At 40.7% G+C, this 23,537-nt stretch overlaps 1 protein-coding gene across 1 annotated transcript in view; it reads left to right on the top strand.

The window, feature by feature from the left end:
* The window catches only part of B3GLCT (beta 3-glucosyltransferase), a 65,297-nt gene that overhangs the window by 190 nt on the left and 41,570 nt on the right, over positions 1-23,537 (top strand). The window lies entirely within an intron of this gene.

The following is a 23,537-nucleotide window of genomic DNA, read 5'->3' as shown; positions in this document are numbered from 1 at the left end:
GACTTCTTTAAAGTATTTAGTTAGTTAGTACTTACTTAAATATTCTTTTTTTTTCCTTTGCTGAAAATGCCCCAAGCACTTCTGCCTTCTTTACCCGTGTCCTAATTCCTTGGGTCCTAGCTAATAGTTCTGTAGCACTTGTGAGAGAAGATCTAATTTGCTCATTGCTAGTTCACCTGTTTGTCTGCAGTTAAAAAAAAAAAAGAAGTGCTTAGCAAATCTTTTTGTAGCAAATGCAGATACAAAGAATACCCAGTAGTTTAAGCATTGCCATAGATTATTTAAAAAAAAAAAACAGATTTAGAGCATTCCTTTTGCCTTTCTTTTCCTCTTTTACTGTAAATTGTGTTATTTCTATGTAAGGATAAACAAACTTGATTGTTTGCGCAGTTTTGCAGCTGATCTCCAATAGCAGAAAAATGTTTAAGCTCCACAGTGACTCTGAAGTTATCTGTTGGCACCCTCTGGCTGGTGTGCTATGGTACGGTACCGTATACTGTACCCCCAAGAGGTGGCAGCCCTGGGTAGGAATCCAGCTCATCCTACCTGCCCTGGAGCCGGAGCACCTATGGGTTAGAGGGCTACTCTCTGCGAGGTGAATTCCCTCTGTGGAGCTGTAAGATTGTAGTCATTGAAACTGTGACCCATATAGGGTAGATAATAAACCTTTTTTTAAAAAAAAAAAATCTGTTTTGCTTTCAGAACATCGCCGCTCAGTGGGGTGTTGGATTTTTCCTCCCTCTCTATTCATATCCATATAAAGGATATATCCATATCCATACTCCCTCTATTTCAGCTCTTCTGTTTTACGAAGCATCAGCTATTGCAGCTCGTTATCAGAATAAAACTGGTGTTTTCCGGCTTTTTAGGTTCCCTTGCTTAGAATGTTTGGGTACCCAAATACTCATCCTAACTGCCTAAGTGCTCAGCTTGTGGTGATTGAGAAGATGATTTGGCCACAAACAACTGCCTCTTGTGGATTCATGAGCATGCTCAGGACATTCAGCTGATGGCGTGCTCTTGCTCTCCGTGATAGCTAAGGGCTTCTTTAGGCATGGCCACACACTGACTTGGAGAAAAAAAAAAAAAAAGAAAAAGTTTGTGAGTTGTTTAAACTAGTTAAATGTTGTCTTATTTGGCACTGGATGTTCTGTTTCTACCATAACTGAAAGTGTTAAGAAACTGAATTCAGCATGGGAAGTGGGGGATCTCATCTGCTACATCAAGCTTACTGTAGGTAAACTGCCACATGGTTGATGCAAAATGACATTAATGTCTACATTTGTAAAGCGTGATCCCAGCTAAGAAGACTGGCTCATGTGCCTCTGTAAGGCCAAAATACCACAGATCGTAACATACAAATCTGTTGAGTTTTCAGAATTCATGTTATGTTGCCTGGACCCTGGGTTAGTAGATTCTTTCTACATAATCTTCCCGTTATCATGCAAACCAGCACCAAAAATAAAGCAAAAAAATTTATTTCAGCATAGACATGCAACATCTAAACCTTGCGATTAAAGAAAAATAGGAATCTGTATAGTTTCTTTGGGGACTTCGTGCATGTTCTTAGTTTCCCTTTGTGGCCTGAGCTGCATCCCAACTCATGGGATCTTCTAACCTGCTCCATAGTATATAGCTGGCACACGGTCGCTGTAAGCAGCTGGCTCTTATGGTAGTACACAATGGATCAGCCAGTCAGTCTAAGCTCTTGTACCATTTCTCTCCCTCTTTATTTGAGAAGGCCGTTAACGAGACTCAGATGAGATCATAGTTCGAGTTCCATACCAAGTTTTAAAGAACAAAGATATTAATTGAGAGTATTTCTTTGTTGCAAAGAAAGACTGAAATTCCCTTCCATATTTCATGATTTTCTGGAAATACGAATTCACTACATAGCTCCAATAGTTTCCCTTACTCTCCAGTGCTGCTTTTTTAACACCTATTTTTATATTGCTGCATATGTTCACACTGTATGATATTTATTTTCATGTATATATACATTCTGCAACTCCTTTAAAATATTGATATTAAGTGAAATACCGTGGGGATTTTCAAGCACAGATACTTTTATTCCCATATATAATGTAGGATGTCAAAGGCTTATTCAACTATGCCAAGATAACAGATAATAGGTAACACGTTCTCTATGTAAAGTGACTAAGGGTTTGCATTTGCCTTTTTGTATTTTCTGCTTGTACAGGGAGATTAATGCTACTCTTGCTTTATTGTGTGATCTTTGTTGGTGGCTTGTCCTGCACAAGGATCCTGGAGAAGAAAATAAAGAGGATGTGTCCCCAAAGTGACAGTGAAGGCAGTCCGAGGCCTGCATAGCAACCAACAGGCACTGCTCGCTGCAGGTTTGTCATCTGCCTGGTATTGTGCAGAACCTCCCCAGTGCGGGGAATATCCATTCTAAACAATGTGTGTAGTCACTCGAGTGAGGCAGACTTTGCCTTGCTGCTTGATAAAAGCCTCACACTTGGCAAACTCGTGACACTTCCTGGCTCTGCCCATGTATCCGCATGCTTTAAGACATAGCGTAGCATGGATCCAAACCTGAGCGTAACCAAGGGGGAATGACGCTTTTTATCTTGCTCTCTGACACCCCAAATAAGACTCTTATCCTCCAAAGTAGCTTCTAAATCCAAAAGCAAGGCTGTCCTAATTCTTTTCTGGAATCTTATTTATTTAATTTTTGCACCTAATAATAGATCTAAGTAGTGTGCTTATAAAACATGGATTAAAATGGAGCAGACTTTTCTTCTGAGGTTAATTAGAGTTTCTCAGAATTAAGTGATTGTGATTTTTTGTTTTGAATTCTGAGAAGTTGCCATAATTGTCTAATATTGGGTAATCATTCCCTGAATTAAAATAAACAAACAAACAAAAACAAACAAAAAACCACCCAAACCCTACTCCAAGTTGGAGGAGGTAAGTTAGAAGTTATAATATCAAGGTATTGTAAACTTTTCAGTTGTATTCATTTAAGTGTAGCTCACATGTTTCAATCCTTTCACTTAAACCAGCTGAATTGTCTCACTGGAAAACATTAAGATTTTAGGAAAAAGAACACTATAACTTAGAAATTGTGGAGTTTTGTAACATTCCAATAACGTTAAGTTGTAAGTGCTCTTGAATCTCAAATACTTTAACTTGGTTGCTTCTGTGTTTACAGTTTTTTATAGCCTTTTTTTTCCTGTTGCTTAGACACAAGATGGTCTTATGAATAAGAAAAAAAGTGATCTGATCACAGTGCAAAACAAATCTTATGTAGACATTCAGGTGTGCATCACAGATTGAAAGCAGTGAAGAGTTAAAGGGAATGGTTTTTAAGTCTGGAATTTGATTGCGTAAATTCCCTCATGCCTGAGTGTAATGAAATAAATGCACTTACAAATGCAAAAAAAAATCACAAAATAAGGAGATGGTCCTGATTTAAAGGAGTGTTTCAAAGAGTGATTTTTGTCTGCTTTGTGTATGTAAAATCAAAGAAGCTGAGCATTATTTTTAAATATATGAAACAGATCTGAAATTGAATACAAATGAAAATTGCTGAAAGTTAGGAAAGCAAGGTGGGGGGAGGAAGAAAAGAAAAGCCAAGTTATTACTACTTCATGTGATAACAAACCATCTGGCAATATGCTGCCAAATCAGTATGTATCATTTATATGAATCATTGTTAATTAAATGTGTGGGGATTATGTAGGCTCTTCGTGCTTTCAACATTTGTACAATGTTTTAAAAATAATACTTGCATATTAGTATGAGAATTACTTGTTAAGGATTTCTGACTCCAATTCAAAGGTGTTTTTCACTAGAAAATATCCCAACCATTTAAGAGTATCCACATTTTGACTTTTCTTTTTACATAAAGCAAAACAATTGAATAATAATAATAAAAGAAATGCCACTCTTTAAAAACCTTTGTAGAGATGCAAGGAAACAGATTTGTTTCTCAGTTTCTCTATTTTACTGAAAATGTACCCTGACTAAGCAGTTTAGGCCTACTACATCCGCAGTTGATCTTTCTGTGTGCATGCTAATATATGTATGTATGCAAACACAAGAGGAACACTTTTTTCCTTTTCCTAGAAGCGAACTAGTATGTAATTTCTCTGCTTGCATTCTCACAAAGTAGGCAATTGTGCCAAATACACTAAGTGGAATATTGCCAAAATAAAAAGTTCCTTTTAAATATTTATAGTGTGCTAAAAAGTATATTTGGAATAAATCAGCTATTATAAATATAAGTCTGTCTTAAACATGCTGTCACAGAAATCTGTTAATACAATGTATTTTGAGAATTTAAAACTTTAAAATGTCCTCATATAAAACCCAGAAAAAATTATGGAGTAAAATATCAGATATTGTAAACTAAAAATCGTCAGGCTACGTAATTACTAGAACAGGTCAGCTGGCTCCCTTGTTCAAAACTGTCACTGAGAGGGCCTCAAGTTGCACTGGAAAGAGTGGTGAAGCTTTGGAAGAGGCTGCCCAGGGAAGTGGAGGAGTCACCGTCCCTGGCAGTGTTCAAGAAACGTGCAGATGAGGCGCTTGGGGACGTGGTTTAGCAGGCAGGGTGGTGAAGGACTTACAGTTGAGCTTGATGATCTTCAAGGTCTTTCCCAACCATAATGGTTCTATGATTCTATCTGAGACAACTGCTGGAATGTTTTGTAGCTTAGAGAATGTAAGAATATGAATATAAAAGGTACAATCCAACTATATTTAACAGTCTTATGGAAAATTTTTCCAATGTGATAGGCTCCTGTTTGAAGTCTTTGGCTAGGGATAGTTGCATTTCTGAAAAGTTACTATCCTTAGAGCTTGCCCTGCCTGTGGGGATCAGTGGATGGAAACTACATTGTGCAAGAGAGTGGAGCAGCACAGGAGCACGGGAACATGCTGAAGACTGAACCCTGTGAGTGGCTCAGATGGGATGGGCCCAAAAGGTGAGGAGACTAAAATAATGAGGCAATCATGAAAATGCTGGTAAATATGTTCTGATGACTTGTCCATATTCACTTGGGCTATGTTAGCATCAATTTTGCAAAGAATTCAAGCTGAAACAAAATGTCTTTTAGCAAAATAAATAAAATATTCACATATTTTGAAATTTGCCGCATCTGTTAATTTTATTTTTGAGGCAGGCCTTTAAGAAAATATGACATACAGGAATGATTATTAATAAGCATCATATAGGTTGCTTTTTTGCATGCCTTTGGATCAGTAGAGGGAACCAAGCTTACATGTAACTTCTGGACGTTGGGGGGCACCACAGTCTCGTGTAAGCTGCAGCAGAGGCGTCTTTTAGTTTAGGTTTTCCTGCAAGGGGCCAGTTTCATTCTTCCTTCTAGCATAACTATATAAGGCAAGCCAAAAAGCAGAACTGGTAGTTTTTCTTTTTTTAGCTTGCTTTTAAGTAATCATCTTGCTCTAAATGGTAATGGATTTCTGACCAAGAACTGATGTTGCTTAGTTTAAAATATTATCCTTTTGATTTCAAGTTCTAATCAAGAAATCATTTCCAAGGCATTTGACAAAAATAAAGATGTACTTTGTGGGCAGTCTGCTTTTGTGTACATGCTTCAGCCAGCCTGTAGTGAAGTAGTGGGCCAGTGTAAAAAGCACCTGTGTGGTTTATTCTGGTCTTTGGTTTGGATTGATTTCTGAATTCAGAGCTGCTTTATGTGGGTGTCTACCTAGCTGATGTACCGAATACCATTATGTGCTTCTGTAAACATGAAATTTCCTCTAAGCAGCTTACCTTTAAGATGTATTTAGGTCTTTTTAATTGGATCTTAAACCCCTTGCTGGCAGGCACACAATTTGTTCCAGATCAGAAGGATCTGATTAACATACATTCATGTATGCATGTATGCCCTTTCACATTTATATATATCACCAGTGTAAAGCTTATGACAAATACCTCATTTAACTACTGGTATAAATCTTCTCTGAGGATGATTAAAATAATTGTACAGCTACAAATATCCAAATAACAGAAAACTGAAAGCAAAGATAACTCTTTGACCTGCCTACTGTATATCTACTAATGTCACTTGTACAGTCGGCCCTTATCCCAAAGGGCCAACTTTCTCTTCAGCTTCTCCATGAGGATTCCCAGGCCCTTGTCAGCAAAGATGCTCCATAGCCAGTCTCAGCCTGTGCTGTTTCATGAGCCTGTTCTGCCCCAGGTGCAGGACTTGGAACTTCATGAGGTTTCTCTCAGCCCATTCTTAACTTGTCAAGGTGCTTTAGGACAGCACCCCTGTCCTCTGAGCTGCCCCTGACTAAGCTGGTTCCCAGAAGAGCTATTTCTGGGAAAACGAGCCTTTATCCTCCTACATTTGCCTGGAATGTTTTAATCATTACCTCTGCTTCACAGGATTAATGGTATTAAAACTTGTAATGCAGATGTGCAAAGTCTAACTTGTCTGTTCTATTTTACTTCTGAGGGATGGTGGAGCAGTGGTGGTCTCCTTTTTTTTGGTCTTTTTTTCTTTTTTTTTTTTTTTTGCGACACAATGGGATGACATAATGATTCTTAAGGTGGTTCCAGCTGAACTGCCATACTTTACAGTGCAGGAGTAATAAGGTTAAAAAAAAATGCGGCTGGCACCTGTTTGAAGTGGGATAGATACCTTGAGGCAGCAATTGCAACGACTGATTCAGCTTATTCTACTGCTCAACACCTTTATTTGCAGAACATTAAAACAATTGAGACAGATTCAAAGGATAATAATTGACCATCCCCTGTATGGTGTGTTTTCCTTGTCACTATGACTGAGAAGGGTTGCTGTTTCTTAATACCACTATATATCTTTTCTAGTAGAAAAAGAGAAAGTGGTCAATAATGCCACTAAGTTCTTTAAAATACATGGAAGCATTCTGTGCCTGTGTATTTTTTACCAAATCTTTTGCTGTTCATCTATGCTGTCTAGATTGACAAGGTAATATTTTCATATATTGATTAAAAAATCACAGTCAAGTAGTTTAATGCTTCCTCTTTTAAAATAACGGCAGTTTTGCAAGGAAAATATAAAGATCTCATATATGCCGGGTGGGGGCAACCAACTCTGACAGTTTAGGAGTGCAAAATGACTGAAGCCTGCACAGTGACTTTGCAGGGAGAATAAAGAGCCACAGAGAACATCTGAGGATGTTATAAAATATAATCAGAAAATCTAATGTCTGAATCAATACTGCAAGAAAGAAGAAAAATCAGACTCCGTAACTCAGCTATGAGCCTGTGGGAAGGAGAAATGACAGAGTTACTTGCAGAGGTGAAGACATGAGTGGGAAGGAAGGCTTCAAAAAAGGGGAAAAACAAATATGGCTTTTGGGTTCATCTTCCAAAATATTCTAGATCCCAAACCCATACTTCTTTTACACAGACCCGTCGACTTATAGCTAGCGTGTATTCTAAGCCACAAATCTAAGAAGCATTGACAAGGCTCCAGCTATAAGTTCTGTTTATGCCAGCTGAATAAGGCAAAGTATTTTAGGTTTCCTGATGATGTTTCTTTCAGAGTGTGTATTTTAGAAGATAAGACGTATTTTGAATCTGGCTATGTTGAGGCAACAGTTTTTCAGTGATGCTTACAAGAATGATATGGTCAAAATGTGGTCTGCAAGAGATATTGAAGTGCTGACTTATAAGCAGCTGTTTCAAGGCCCTCTCAAGGGGTCTGTTTAATCTTCCACAGCTTGATGGAATCCTGTTTCTCATGCATGAGTTGGTTTGTATTGCTCAGAGATGTTTAAAGTACTTGTCCCTGCTATCCCTGAGTGTCCACAATTTGTGCTGTTTAGACAGTGCTACGACAAGCCATCACAAGAAAACATTTACATGGGAAATTTACTGTTTCTGTGCCAGATCACAGAGAGGAGCTTGCCCTATGTGCAAGAAATAATATTTGATCCATCTTTACCAGCTTCTAGGAATCTGGGAATGATTACTTTCTTCATGTCTGCTGTTTTACCCAGTCTTTTCCAAAGAGGGTATAATCTAATAACATCAAAGTCGGTCACATGCTGAGGGTCGAGTGAAATCTGTCCCTGGGAGTCTCTTACAGCCCCAGTTTGGTACTCTGTGAAGCTTGGAATGAATGACTCGAGGCCTCAAAATTCTGACTAAGAGCAAGTGCTCTCTAGATTCATCCAAAGAGAGAGAAGAAGCTCAAACTATGTTGTGGGCTGCCCACAGAGGCTTCGCTAGACAGTGCTGATCTCCTCAAGTGGTTTATTTGTCAGGTTGGGTCATGCACCTGGGCTTATTCCATGGTAACATGAATCTTTCTGAGCAAGGTGGGAAAAGTGGCTCTGCCTGAGTCACGTTAGTCACCAGTTAGGACTTGGAGATTTCTACTGGAGATCTCTCCTGAGAAAAGATAGAATAGTCCTAAAGGACCAGAGAATGAGAAATGACCATAAGGTCCTCCATGCTCATGTGCACTGCCTGACACTTAACAAATATAGATGTATTCCATGGGTATTAACTAACCATTATTGATTTTAATAGAATGGGACTGTTGTTAAACTATTCCCCCAGTAGCCAAAAGCTGGGAAATCTGTATTATACAGATGCATTTTGCAATTCAAAAAGTACTTGTGTAATTTTGAACTCTTTTTGATTCCAGCAAGACTATTTGTATGCTTTAAGTTAGGCCTATATAACTTGCTGAGTAGGACAAAGCAGCGGCTTTGAGATAGAGCTGGAATAGAAGTCAGGTCTTCTCATCCATAGACCTCTCTCTTTGCCTCTGTTCTCCATCCATTTCAAGAAACCATACACATACACTGTCAACCCTGGATTAGTTCAACGTTTTTCAGACAGCTAACATAGCAAAGTAGTTCTAGTCAGCTTCTCAAAGCTGCTGCTTGCCCTTGTTTCTGGTTCACGATTTCGCTTTGCCATTCCCCCTTAGTTTCTCTATGGTGATGCTTGACCTTGGCCTGTGACGGAGCCTCCTGGCCATCCCGAACCCTGTTGGGCTGCTGCTCACAAGGGCAGCCATCCATGAGCCACATGCCAGCCCAAGAGGACTCTGTTGTCATCTTCTGCCTCCGACCTTCTCCCAGTGTTCCATTTTCCCTTGGCTTATTGAGATTTTTTTTTTTCTCAGAACACTTGGTTCAAGGCTGGAAAGGTTGAATATCTTTTGATTTATGTAAAGAAATGAATAAAACATTAGCTAGAATGGCAGTGTTTGAATTCAAGTAGCCTTTATATACATTGTGAAGATTTATCTTTTTGTTTGATCAAATGTAAACATCAGGACACAATAAAGTTGGTGCACAGACTTTTATGCATGTATCTGACAGATCCTCTTTGGTATTAGCAGTCTCCCTAGATAATTTGAGAGATGGCACGCCAACAGTGCTACATTTGAATTATTTATTAACATATGATCTAATACTAGCAGGAAAGTAAGCGTGCTGTTGCTCTGAAACTCAGTATTCCGTACTAAAAAGTTCATTATTTTCATCCTGCCTGCAGTGGAAAATCCCCAAGATGGAGGGCAGTTAGAAAAACAAATAAGATCTGAGTTTGTGCACATATTAGAATTCAAGAAAAAGATTTATTTCCCCTTTTCCCATTGCAATGCAGAAATATAAGATGTAAAACATTTTAGTGCTTTTTTTAACAGTTGGAGAATATTAATGTAAGATCGTTTCATGTAAGAATTCCTTATTTCTAGTGAATGCAATTAAATTTCTCTTAGAATTGAGAGATAACCAAAACAATGTTTTTTTTTTCCCTGATGACATGTTGAGTGCAGAAACATTAGCATAGTAGGTGTATCTTAATCATTTTAAAAGGAGAATTTTTGAAATTTAGTCCAACTTCTGTGGGCATGATATTTTCTTTTTCTGTTGATAAGCTTGCACATAGAATCAGAGAGAAACATAGTATGAAAGTTTCTACTTAATTTGCAACAAAATGATTGTTTTTAGGCCAGTAACTTTAGTGAATCAGAATGTCAGCAAGAAGAAATTGTTCTGCAAATTACAATCTGTGTCTGCTCACACTTGTGTCATTTTCCCTTCCTCTTCAGTCCCCTGTAATATAAAGCAGACAAACAAGTAGATTAAATAAATCTAATTTCCTGGGGAAATCAGGCTAATATATTTCTGTTGAGGTAGTTTTAAGCGAAGTGTGAAATCTAGCACCAGGTTAAAGTGATGTAGATATGACTGCCCGAACTTGCAGGGAGAGTGAGCATTTATCGGTGTGAAAAGATTTCCATTTGTCTTCACAATCCCCTCTCTGGCAGGGTTAAGGTGCCACTCCATCTGTCAGGAGAAAAACACAGTTGACCTAAAAGCTGCAGAGTTTTTAGGAAGAGTCGAAGCCAGGTCCTGTGCTGCTGGGCTAAAAGCTGAATTTAAAACACAAGGAGCTTATAGTTTATCCGTATGCTGCACTGGTGAGAGAGGTTCAGTGCACCCCGAGTGGCTGGGCTGGGGAAGGGGACTGTGTGTGCAGGAAACCTTCTGCAGGTGTTACAAGGAACATGTGCACATACAGTTCCAACCAGAATCCACGTGTACAAGTACCCACTGTCTAAGGAATTATTCACTATGAGTGATGGGTATTACACTTGAAATACTGTTTAGGGGAAAAAGCGAAAGCATACGTTATACGTAAACCCAGAATTTACTGTTAGTATAATTGAAATCATGATTAGCCTAGACCAAATTGACATAGAAAAAGAATAGTAATGCAGTAAAAAATACTGTGTATGTGCTTTTTGGTTTATACCCTTTTTCCTTTGACTGTTCCTCCAAGAAAGAGAGAAGAAAAAAAAAAAAAAAGAAAGAAAGAAAGAACCCTTTGGCCTAACCTGGTTGTTGAAGGACTTGCAGCAGTTACTAACCGAGCAGTACGAAGACACTGCTGGTCGTGCCGGCCACAGACCCTGTTCCATGCGCAGGAAGGGCGGCGCTGCCAGGGTTCCCGTGCGGGATCTGTCACTGCCCGCGGGCGCGCGGGGACAGGGCCGGGGCCGCCGCTAGGTGTCGCCGCGGCCGGGGCGCCGCCTCCCTGCCCGCCCCTCCGCGCCGCCCTGCGCGGCCGCCCGCTCCAGCCGGGAGAGCGCGAGGGAAGGAGGGAGGGAGAGCGGGAGGGAAGGGGCCGGCGGCGGCGCCGCCACCAGCCGGAGGCCGCTCTCCTGCGCTCCTGCCGTAGCGGCGGCCGCGCGCGCCGGGCCCCTTTCCTCCTCCCCCTGCTGCTGCTGCTCTCTCGCCGCGCAGCTCTGCGGCCGCCGCCAAGATGTCTCGGGAGCCCGGCGGGAGCCGCTGGCTCCTTCTCGCCGCTTTCGCGCTCCTCTCCTTCCTCCTCGTGCCGCCGCTCCGCGCGCGGGGTGAGTGACCGCCGCGCGGAGGGGGTGGCGGCCAAGGGCGCGGGACGGAGCGAGGCGAGGGACAGCCGCGGCCGCCGCTTCCTCGGCCCGCGTCCCGGCGGGCAGCAGGCGCCGCCGCCCCCGAAGTTTGTGAGCGGCTCGGGCGGGAGGCGCCGCCCCCCCCCCCCCCCGCCGCGGTGACCGTTAACGGCCGCGCCGGGACCCTCGGTGCGGGACCGGACCCCCTTGAGCTGGCTGAGCCCCCTCCGCGAGCGGCTCGTCCCTCGTGCTGGAAATAGCGCCCTAGTCCTGCGCGCCTCTCAGGAGTGGCGATAGCGCCCGCTTCCAATGCCAGCAAAAAGAGGAAAACACTTTCTTTTTGTTCGCATTTAAGTGGCGTCTCACAGGCGTCTGTTAATGCGCCCTCGTAGGCAGGTGGTAGCAGATTAAAAGAGAAGGGTTAGTAGCTTGTCAGCAGTCGGATCCCCACAGGATAAAGGAGTTGAGAGCTCTTGTGGAAAATGTGTAAAATGGAAGTAATATTTACATCTGTTCTCCTTGCTTGCATCCCTGAGCGCTCGCCTCTCTGGGCCTTGTTCCCAGCCTCGGGATCGGGTTTCCTTCCGCTAGCAGGTCAAAAATCAGGCAGGTGAAACCTAATACACATAGAAAATACTGTTTTCAGCAAAGGAAAAAAAAACGGGGGGGGGGGGGGGAAGGAAATAAAATGCAACTTCGATTTTTCTAAGAAGTTCTTCATTTCAGCCCTGCAGCTTGATGCTTTTTGGAAGTGCCTAATCCCTGCTGTTCTTCCTAAAGGTGTATTTCATTCCTCTGGGAATGAACAGTTTTACTTGTGTTTTGTGAGGTACTGTGATGCCTGTAACCTTGAACACGTTGTCATGAGGGTCGGAGAAGAGCAGCTCCCGTCTCTCCCTGTGTGCGCCGCTGTGTAGCGAGATGAATAAGTTTAGAAGGCAGCAATGGCAAAACTTGTGTTCTTCCTTGTGCCAGTTTCTCTAGTTTAGTGGCCCTTGCTTAATGGTTGCATAGGACTTGTTCGTCTGAAGCTTGTTGTAGTATAGGAACTTTCTTGTACTGTATTTAGTCCCCTTTTATGTTAAAGTCCCATCTTTATTAATTCTCTCTGCTTTTGAGATGGCAAAGAGGGTAACTCTGCAAAATAATCAGCTTTGGCCTCGGCAAACAGAAACCATTTGTATTGCATTTCATTGAAGAATCATCTTGTAAGTTCTGCCTTGAAAGTGGCAGCTTCTAGAATGGGGAAGTATATTCAGATAGTTTTATTTTGTCCAACTTTCAGACAGCCAGAAGGGATGATGGTGGTTCTTCCTTTTTTTTTTTTTTTTTCTTTTCAATGTTTTCCCCTGCTTTCTTTTTATAAGGCTACTGGTATGCATAACACTCATTTAAAAGCAATTTAAAGGTTTATAGTGGTAAGTTTAGCTGTCTCTTTTTTCCCTCCCCTGTGGCATTAGCTTAAAGGTATTCGCTCAAGGAAAAAAATGAGTTCCTTTTATTGTGTCAAATGATGTCAGAGGCTGGAAATCACACTTGCATTATTCCTCCACACGCACACAGACGGGCTTGATAAAACTGCACATCTTCATCTTAACTGGCTAGATCATGGTCTTTGAGGTATATAAGGTAGCAACAAGGAAAATAAATGGTAGAAAGATGTGCATATAAATACATAAAACTAATTTATTTTGCCTGCTAGTTCTTCCAGGCTGTCTCACTACAGAAGATCCTGTCTTTTTGACTGATAGTGGCAGTGCAGATTTTTTCTGGAATCATATCAATACAGAGATTCCTGTTCTTTGATTTATTTTGTGTGTGTGTAACCCACACCAAAAACAAAAATAGACAAAAAAAAAAGTGAGCAAATGAGTATAAATATGCAGAAATTTTATTTCAAATGTGTAATATACTGCGAATGATGTAAGAGCTTTAGTTATTTGAAGTGGTTATTATTAATCATGACTTTGGCACACACAAGTCATGGAATCATAATTTAAACCGTTCCACAGCCAAGTGGGGTGGCTGGAATGAATGGCTCTGGGTTCAGTCAGCCTTGATTCAGACCTTCATAGAGGAAGGTGTCGGAGGTGCTCTCTTTCTGCTCAAAAGTGGATTTCGACTCCAAGGGGAGGAAAAAAAAGAAAAAAAGAAAAAGCCTCTCCACTATTAATGTCCTCTGCACCTAACAGACATCTAATCATAAACATTTGTAAGCTGTTTATGCTTGAAAGGGCAGTGTTGAAAAATGGCTACATTTATAATATGGTGTTATAACATTATAAGCATACGTTTATACAATATGTTATATTTTAATGCTGCAGTATTTACTTCCACCTACCCAATAGTTTGTTGGCCCTTATTCCTACAGCTCAGCTGCTGAACAATGAAAATAAATGATTGGTTTTTACTTTCTAGTAAAATGAGCAAGTCCACTTACCAAAATGTTCATGGAAATAATGAAACACTTGAGAAAAAAAATCAAAGCTGCTTATATTATGTTGTCTGATTAACTTTTGTATGTGTCTGTGTGTGGAAATGGATCAAAAAAGGTTAGCCTGAAAAGAACTAAAGATAAATTTGATGAAAACAGAAGTTTACAGTCTGTCTAAAATTTCTTTGCTTACTTGGCCTCAGCTGTTGAGCAGTTAGCAAGAGAAGGTGAAGGATGGCATTTTACCTGGTCACCATCATCATGCTTGCGCCAAATCATGAGAATAGCTGCTTTATACAGTTCTCTAAATAATGAGGTGACAGAAGTAGAATTATAGGTTGCATTTAAAATAATTCTTTTCTGTTTTAGATGGCTTTGTTTGCAGGAAATCCTATAGTTAATCAGTAGCACTGCAATATCTACAGACTTTAAAAGTTTACCAACTGAGCAGTGTCTTCTTGTATTTTTATTTTGTCCTATAATAAGTGAGTGGTCCACTTGAGATGATTTTTTTCATGCAATGCCAACATAAATGGACTGGAGGAACTTCAGGAATTGGCAAAGGTACCTCCAACTCTGGAGATAGTCTAGATGCAACGGTAATTAGCAACTTTCCGTGTTCAGATTCAGATGATGAATTGGTAATGAATCATCTGGTGAGGGCAATGAGAAGGGCTTCTGCTCCAGCAGCAAAAGGAAGACTAGAGAAACGTGGACCTGCTGCAGAATGAGAGAGAGGACCTGGTGACAAAGGGCATAGAAAAGGATGAAGTACTTTCTTTTTCATGGTCCTTACTGGTAAGACCTGCCATCAGAAATCCAAGTTTCCTGGAGTTCAAGGGAAAGTCTGAGCACGGAGGACTTACCATTGGTGGGGCAAATCAAACTGTGGTGAGTACAGGCAAAATGAATGGGCAATGAGGTGGACTTAAAAATGATAGAAAGAGTGTACCCTAGGAGTCAGTAATGGAACCAGTACTGTTGTACACCTTCATTAATGCCGTGGGTGGTGGGAGAGAGTGCACTCTTGGCAAGTTGGCAGGTACTACAAAACTGGGAGGCTATTTGGACTAGGGAAGTTGTTGACTGATACGCCAGGGGTTGTGCTGCCATTCAGAGGGACCTTGGCAGACTGGAAAAATAGACAGGATCCTCATGAAGTTCAGCAAAGGGAAATGGGAAGTCCTGTACGTGGGGAGAGGTAAGTGTAGGCCCCAGTACAAGTTGGGGGCCGGCCACCTGAGAGGCAGCGTGGCAGAAAAGGACTTGGTGACCCTGGCAGACAACAAGCTCTTCAAGAGCCAACAACGTGCTCTTGCAGCAGAGGCCAGCGGCATCAGGAGCTGTGTTCCCAGCAGACCGAGGGAACTGAGTCTTTCCCTCTGCTGAGCACTGTGGGGTCAACTCTGTCCGGTGCTGGGCTCCCAAAGTACAAGAGAGTCAAGGACCCTCTGGAGTCAAGCGAAGGGCTGCAAAGATATTATTAAGGAACTGGTGCGTTCCTCATACGAGGAGAGGCTGAGGAAGCTCTGACTCTTGGGCCTGGAGAGAAGACGACTGAGGGGGTATCTTAGCAATGCGCCTAAGGACCTGAAAGAGGGGTGTGAAGAACGTGGGGCTAGACTCTTCTCAGTGGTGACCAGCGACAGGACAAGAAACAGTGGGTACAAACTGAGACACAAGAAATTCCATTTAAACACAAGAAAAGCATTTTTTTTTTTAGCTGTAAAAGTGGAAGACGTTGCCCAGAGAGGTTGTGGAGTCTCCATAGTCTCCATCCTTGAAGATATTCAAAATATGCCTGGATACAACTCTGAGCAATTTGCTGTAGCTGATCCTGCTTTGAGTAGGGAGAGTGGACTGGATAATTTCCAGGTCCTTTCCAACTGCAGTGATTCTGTGATGTGAAGATGAAGTAGGTGATATAAGAAAACTTAGAAGGCCCTTGTGCCCTCAGAATGTAGTATGAGCTTGGTTTTGTTTTCCAGGTTATCTGTATAATGTTTGTTTCAAGGTTCATATGCATTAATATTTTATAAAATTTAGAAGCTGTGTGGCGTAGGTTATTTAATATTATGGTAAGAAAGGCAGTGTCTCTTGTCAATCACAGTCGTTTCAGATCTTTGAATGCAGTTCCATGGTTGCATTTTAAAAACAAAATCCTGAAAATTCTACTTACTTTGCAGTTTTGAAAATGAGCTGAATTTACAAGGCGATACTTCTTTAGTTTAATAGTATGTAATTAATACATATCCCAGAAGGGTGTTTTGTGTTGATCTTGAAATTATGGTTGTGTCAGGTAGAAGATGTGGATATGGTTTGCCTAAGGCAAGATATTTCTTACCTGGATCTCTAAGTATTGTTTTGCTGAACCAGGAAGATGAAAATGATCAGCAAATGCTGTCAGCAAAGGATGTAATAGGCAGATTTAGACATTTTCTGTGCCTTTTTGAAATTGACGTGTAAAATATTTTGAAGGACAAGGCTGTGTAGGCAGATGCCTACTTGTATGCTGTTTTTTTTGCTTGTTTGTTTGTTTGTTTTTTCCTGAGGCTAAAAGAGATAACGGGTCACATGAGTCTATTGTGTCAGAATAAACCTGGGATGTCTATAGTTAGTGGTATGATTTGGGATTCAGTTAATCAGCACCGGAGATGTCACTGAAACACAACTCTTGGATATCTAATGAATTTTGCCCTTCAAGTGAATGAGCATAGGGGTATAAGTAATCAGAGATGGAATATAACAGTCTTTGGACAATATTGCCTTTTCCTTTCCTAAATTACAAGTTTCTAGAGTGAACAATTGAGTGTTACTAGCAATTAACTTTGAAATACATTTCAAGCAATATTTAATTTAAAAGTGCAGTGAGAAACTCTACTTCAATCTGTTGATTTTTCTTAGTTTTGAAGAAAGCCCATCTACAGTTTGACCAGTATTATCTTTAGATCCCTCCAAGTTGCAGCAATTAACTTGAATATACATCTCTTTAATACCTTTAGGAAAGAGAATGTTTACAAAGAATCTTATCAAAACTTTCCATGTTAAATATAATTACTGTTTCAGAAATGAGTAAGCTGAGACAAATTGATTAGAAGACTACATCAACTAGAAAGCCAAACAAAAAATCTGAAAGGTGTTTTTTACGGTTATTCTTCTAATGCAAAACTGAAGTGTATGAATATGGCAGTTTCAGTATAAGAGGTTTAAAATGACAGTGGGTCAATGCAAGTTCACTCTTCTGGGTCTTTGTTCTTTTCCCCAACATTTATTTGGGTCTCATGTATTAGCAGCTTTAGACTGTTGTTCAAAAAACACATTCAGGACACGACAGCCACCTTCAAGTACGACACACTTTGTGCCAGCTGCTGTCAGTTCCTGTAGTTCCTAGGGAAGCTTCGATAACCCAAACTCTAACCTAAAAGACAGAGTGGAATGCAGGTCTCCCATGTGGTAGCACATTATGCTGTCAAGTGAACTACTGGACTGGACAGATGTAATTTTTCTTTCTTTTTTTAATGGGATTTACTTGACCTGAAGCCAAGACCAATTGGCTTTGTGTCAAAGCGTAATCTTTGCAGAGATGCATGCAAATAGAATTGTCAGATTGCAAAAGTGCAGGTTTCATAAGAAAAAGCAGTCTTACATTCAGAAAGATTATCACCTATATAGTTTAATTTAATCTGAAAATTTACTTAATTTTTTTTTCTATCTGCAGAACTTTTCAAATTAAAGGAGCTCATTTTCATACTTGACAAAAACAATTGTTTTTTTCTTTCAGCTTTTGCAGTAAGTGTAGCTCCTGAAGGTGTGGAAGCAAAGACTGAACTACCAGTGCTGCAGGTACAAAATTCTAATTTACAGAGCAACAGCATTTTGCAGAGATTTTTATAAGACCAGAGCAGAAAGTCTTAATGTCTGTGACATTGATTAGTTTGCTCATTGACTTCAGTGGGATTAAATGTTGTGCAATGTCTTTCTCTTCCATGAGACACATAAGACATTTTAATGGGATACACATTACACAGAGTACTACTCTTCTAGTATTAATTTATCCTTCAGATACTTAGAATCTGAAAGAAATTTTAAAGACAAGCCTATACGTAGCATCTTTCTTACGTTAGTTTTTCTGATTTGTGCTGGTTTGTATTAAGATAACTTTTTCTTTTCTTGTAGAACAAAATAGTAATTTGGAAAAAGAAGCAGAATTGTTTTCTAAGATGAACTTAAGAATAAATTTAGAAACCTACACTAAAGTCTTCTTGCTGTCCTGAAGTTTTTAAAGCCAACAATGAGAGCACATGCTGTCCAAAATCATTTTTGAAAATGTACCTCATTACTACAGAGATATTTTTTCCTTTCTTCTCTATTTTCTTAATTGCACAATACATTAAGAAGAAAATGAGTGCTTTTCTGTTAGTTTTCTTGCATGTTGCTGTGCAAATCATGGCTCAAGGAAAGCTGAAATCTCATATGAAATATGATTATTTCATATATGATTTTGTATATGAAATGACATGTCAGCAGATTAGAAGAGCTACTGGTCAAAGAAAGCTGTGTAAAAGAGCACAACAGGCATTAGGCATGTGAAAATGCATGTTCTTTAACAGACTTCTCTGTGTGTTTGCAGGTGTATGTATGTGTATATAAAGATATGTATTAATGTGTGTGTGTATATATGCATATGTATTTATGTATTATATAAAGACTAATTTAAGGGGTAAAACTGAACAAAAATACTGAAATTGTTTAACAGCAGCACTCTGTTGAAATCCCATCACAAATATACATATATAACAACATGACTCTTCTGGTATAGACGTGGGTATGTACAACAAACTTTTCATGTTTAATTTTTCTTGATATAAATTGCTTTGCAGGATTTTTTTTAAGAATTTTGTTTCAATAGGTGCTTAATAGTTGATTACGTATGGATAAGTCTGTTGGTTTTTTAATACCATTGAATGGATGTGTTTCATCGAGTTCCTTATTCCAACTTTCTGCTCTGATTACAAAGATAATTGAGAAAAAAAAAGTAAAATGGCTAGTGCTAACTTGATAATCTCCAGTATAAATTGAGTCATGAAAAAAACACATATTCTTTTAATATATTATCTAGGTAATGGCACGCAGAAAATTCTTCCTTCTTGATGAAAAGCTTTTTTTTTAATTAGTCTGTGAGTCCGTATATATCCAGTGTACAAATTGATAAATGTTTTCACTCTCTGGATCTCTCTACAGAAAAATTTGAGGCTTTGCCTGCATCCTAATTTTTCTTTGTTTCAACTTTCTTGTAGAAGTCCAAAAAAAGTGGAGCAATGGGTAAAATAAGGGTAAGAGGTAAGTCCGAAATATTTATGTGCAACCTTTTACTAAGCTGGTGCTTTTCTGTACTGGTCCTGTGTATTCTGTTTTCGTTGTTGTTGCTTGATTTTTTGTTTGTTTGTTTGTTTTTGTTTTTTGTTTTCTCTTCTATGTGTAAAATTCAGTTACTATATGAAAAATAATAGTAATGGTGCCTACATGCTCAACAGTACTGTTAATTAATTGCTGCATTCTAAATATATACATTTTTTCCTTGCTCATGTATTCTCATCAAAATGAAACTTCTTGATTTTCTTTTGTTTTTGTAATTCTTTAGTTAAGTGTTTTTCTGAAATGTGCATTGCATTATGACACTGACACATTGCTTTTTGTAGTGCACAATGTTTTTAATCAAATTGCATGATACTTAGTAGTAGCAATTCTTTCAAAGATTTCATATAATACTGAATGCAGCTGAATGCTGAATTCTGGTAGGCTTTTATGGTCCATGATACTTGTAATACCTGTAAAGAAATATTTTAAAAATGTAAAGTATGAATAGGATACTGAGTGATAAAACAGATTTTCACCAGACGTGACATAAGCTGTAAGAATAAAAATACTGCAAGATTCCGTCTGAGTTGCGGATTTTTTTTTCTAATCAAGTCTGAAAGCAGGTCTGCTCTCCTTTCAGCAGTCAGTTCACAGATGTCAAATAAGATATCTGCAGTGAAACCTTGTGCTGCCCCAGCTACACTGAAGTGGGTCACATCTGAGTTTTGAAGAAATGGGGACTGCTAGGGTACTTCTGACTCTTCTAAACCCCAAGCACTTCGATCTGCCAGTTCTAAAAGGAGCCAGCCTGCCCATGTTTCTTTTGCAGTAGCTTCTGAGAAGTTGCAAGTTCACAGCAAAGCACAATTCCAGGAACACTTAGTATGCTTTTACCGGAGTTGCTAATGGACCTTTTAATGTTACTGAGACCTTTTACAAGGCTTAAGAGATCTTTTTAAGCCTTAGCCTAGCCATTCTTTTCCTTTGAAGGCAAGAATCAGGATTTCTGCTCCTAGCCACTGGAGGACAAGTGTAGTGAAGTCTGGCTCCATGAACTCACTGTAGCTTTGTCTTCTCAGAACGTGATGTAGCATTCTTCATCGCCTGGTGTGCGAAGAATTCCCTGTGTGGATCTGTTATATTACAGTCCAGCCAAAAGATCAGAGCGATCTTTCTGATTAAGACTTGCTGTGACTTGCTGCTGTTGGGTCATCATTGCCAGGCCATGGCAGAAAGTCTTCATATGCTGTACCTTCTAATGATGGGTGGGTTCGTGCCCCAGTGGCAGGCTGGCTCCTGGCCAACAGTGGTTTTTTTGCTTTCAGCATGTCTCAAATAAATCTCTTGAGGAGAGACACTGACTGTTAAGTGTTCAGTCAGATGTAGCAGTTGCTCATTTTTCATATGTTTAAACATACGAATGTTGGACTCTTGGAGCAAGAATTCTTGATGAAAACTCTCCAAGGAGTTTAATATATGCCATAATTTCTGAGAATGTAGGAGAACTTACTGTTGGTGAATACAGACTGAGCAGATAATTGAGAAAGTTTCCTGAACATATATCATTGTTTCAATGAAGTGGATTATGTTGGCATTTAAGATCAATAAAGTTATTTACAACGGGGGATAGCTATGTTAGGATTTGTGAGCTTCCTTTAAGAATTTTTGTAGTTTGTAGTGTAGGAGGCTAGTGTATAATGATGCCACCTTCTCTGGGAACACAAGGGTGCGCTGAACCTGGGCTCCCTAGATGCCTTCTGCAATCTGTGGAAAGGAAGGGGCACATCCAGAGTGTGACCAAGTTCCCAGGTAGGCAGAATCCTCTCTAGAGGTTTGTCTTGCCACAAGAACATTCACAAGCTTTTGACTGCAGGGTGAGGTCTTGTTTTGTTCTGTTTTTGTTCTGTTCTTGTTGTTTTAACACATGTTAAATGAGCCAAGAGGAATAAAGTAGTCCTGAGGCTTTTTTTTTTTTTTTTTTTTTCTTGGATTTGACTTGCAAAGAGGATACGCTGCAAACACTTTGTAATATCTTGATAGGATCAAAAGTATTCTATTCAGTGGTATTCTTTTAAGAGCCTGGTTGGCCTATTAAGCAATTTATCCAGGATGGCTAAGAGTTAGTAAGGGACATTTGAGTGGAAAGGTGAAAACAACGTAAAGTGTTTAGACACTGACAGCCAAATACGTGATCTTATGTGTATGAGGCATGTGGAAAAATCATCTTGAAGATCCCATGTCACCTACAAGGGTGTAAGATACACAACTTATTGGTAAATAAGGATTATTTTGGTGTCAGAGCAAATGCTTAGCAGAAGAACTTTTTTTTTTTTTAAAGTAAGCGTAGTGATATCATTTGGGGTTGTGAAGCAGTAAACAATGTATTTAATGCATTACAAAGCTTGATTTAAGCTTGGCAAAGCTGTGAAAATGCTAGTGCTCCTTTTTTACCTAATACAGTGCATTCTAACCATGAGTCTAGTTGTTTTGGATACGTAAGTATAGTTGCTGGAGAGGAGTTGGAGTTGATCACACATGCCCCAGGAAAGCATAATAATCATCATGTGGTGCTCTGTGTTTTCTGTTAATGCCTGTTCTATGTGCTTTTTAATGAAGCACTTAAATTACTTAAATTACTTACGGCAAGCAGTACCGCACAGCCCAGGTCAGATGGCGTCCAGCGGGAGTATGGTAGTGGGGAAGTGAGGATAGGAAATGATCACGGAGGGTCCTCTTTCACCCCTCCTGGGAAACCTGTGGCCTCTGTGGCTTCCCTGAAATGCCTGTATACCAATGCGCGAAGCATGGGGAATAACCAGGATGAACTGGAGATCTGTGTGCGGTCCCAGCATCATGATCTCATCGGAATCACAGAGACGTGGTGGGATAGCTCACACGACTGGAGCGCTGCCATGGAAGGCTATGTGCTCTTTAGGAAGGACAGGCTGGGAAGGCGAGGTGGTGGAGTTGCTCTTTATGTGAGAGAGCAACTGGAATGCATGGAGCTCAATCTGGGAGTGGAGGATGAGCGAGTTGAGAGCTTGTGGGTAAGGATTAGAGGGCAGACTAATGTGGGAGACACTGTGGTGGGTGTCTGCTACAGGCCACCTGACCAAGACGAGGAGGTTGATGAGGCCTTCTATAGTCAGCTGGATATTGCCTTACAGTCACAGGCCCTGGTTCTCATGGGGGACTTCAACTACCCCGACATCAACTGGGAGGACAACACAGCCAGGCATAAGCAGTCCTGGAGGTTCCTGCAGAGCGTCGACGATAACTTTTTGACGCAGGTTGTGGAGAAACCGACGAGGAGAGGTGGGCTACTGGACCTCGTGCTATCAAATAGGGAGGGCCTAGTAGGAGATGTGAAGGTGGGGGGTAGCCTCGGCTGCAGTGACCATGAGTTGGTGGAGTTCAGGATTCAACGAGGAGGAGGCAGGGCTGTAAGTAGCCTTGCAACCATGGACTTCAGGAGGGCCAACTTTAGCCTCTTCAGAGACCTCCTCGGTAGAATCCCATGGGCTAGTGCTCTAGAAGGCAGGGGGGCCCAAGAGAGCTGGTTAGTTTTCAAGCGGCACTTCCTCCACATCCAGCAACAGTGCATCCCTGTGTGTAGGAAGGCAGGCAGAGGGGGCAGGCGTCCTGCGTGGATGAGCAAGGAGCTTGTGGCAATGCTCAAGCAGAACGCAGCGGTATGCAGAATGTGGAAAAAAGGACAGGCCCCCTGGGAGAAATACAGGAATATAGTCAGGGAGTGCAGAGATGCGACAAGGAAAGCTAAGGCACGTCTGGAAGGCAAGCTGGCAAGGGACGTTAAAAATAACAAAAAAAAATTCTTCAAATACATTAACAGCAAAAGGAAGATCAGGGAAAACGTGGGTCCGCTGGCGGACGGGATGGGCACCCTGGTTACAAATAACACAGAAAAAGCAGAGTTGCTGAATGCCTTCTTTGCTTCGGTGTTTACCAAGGGCAGCCCTTTAGAGCCCCAGGCCCTAGAGACAAGAGAAGAAGCGGGTGGAAAGGAAGACTTGCCCTGGGTAGAGGAAGATTGGGTCAGAGAGCACCTAAGGAAACTCGATACCCACAAATCCATGGGCCCTGATGGGATGCACCCCAGAGTGCTGCGTGAGCTGGCAGATGCCATAGCTAAGCCGCTCTCCATCATCTTTGAAAGATCCTGGAGAACGGGGGAGGTGCCGGAAGACTGGAAGAAGGCCAATGTCACACCAGTCTTCAAAGAAGGCAAGAAGGAGGACCCAGGCAACTACAGGCCAGTCAGCCTCACCTCCGTCCCCGGAAAAGTGATGGAACGGCTCATGCTGGCCGTTGTCTCCAAGCACATGGAGGACAAGAAG

Source organism: Tinamus guttatus, unplaced genomic scaffold (assembly GCF_059628265.1).
Source record: "Tinamus guttatus ecotype Peru unplaced genomic scaffold, ASM5962826v1 Tinamus_guttatus_pri_ptg000150l, whole genome shotgun sequence".
Classification (NCBI taxonomy): Eukaryota; Metazoa; Chordata; class Aves; order Tinamiformes; family Tinamidae; genus Tinamus; species Tinamus guttatus.
Note: the sequence above shows the minus strand (reverse complement) of the source record. Positions and strands in the feature narration are given on the sequence as shown.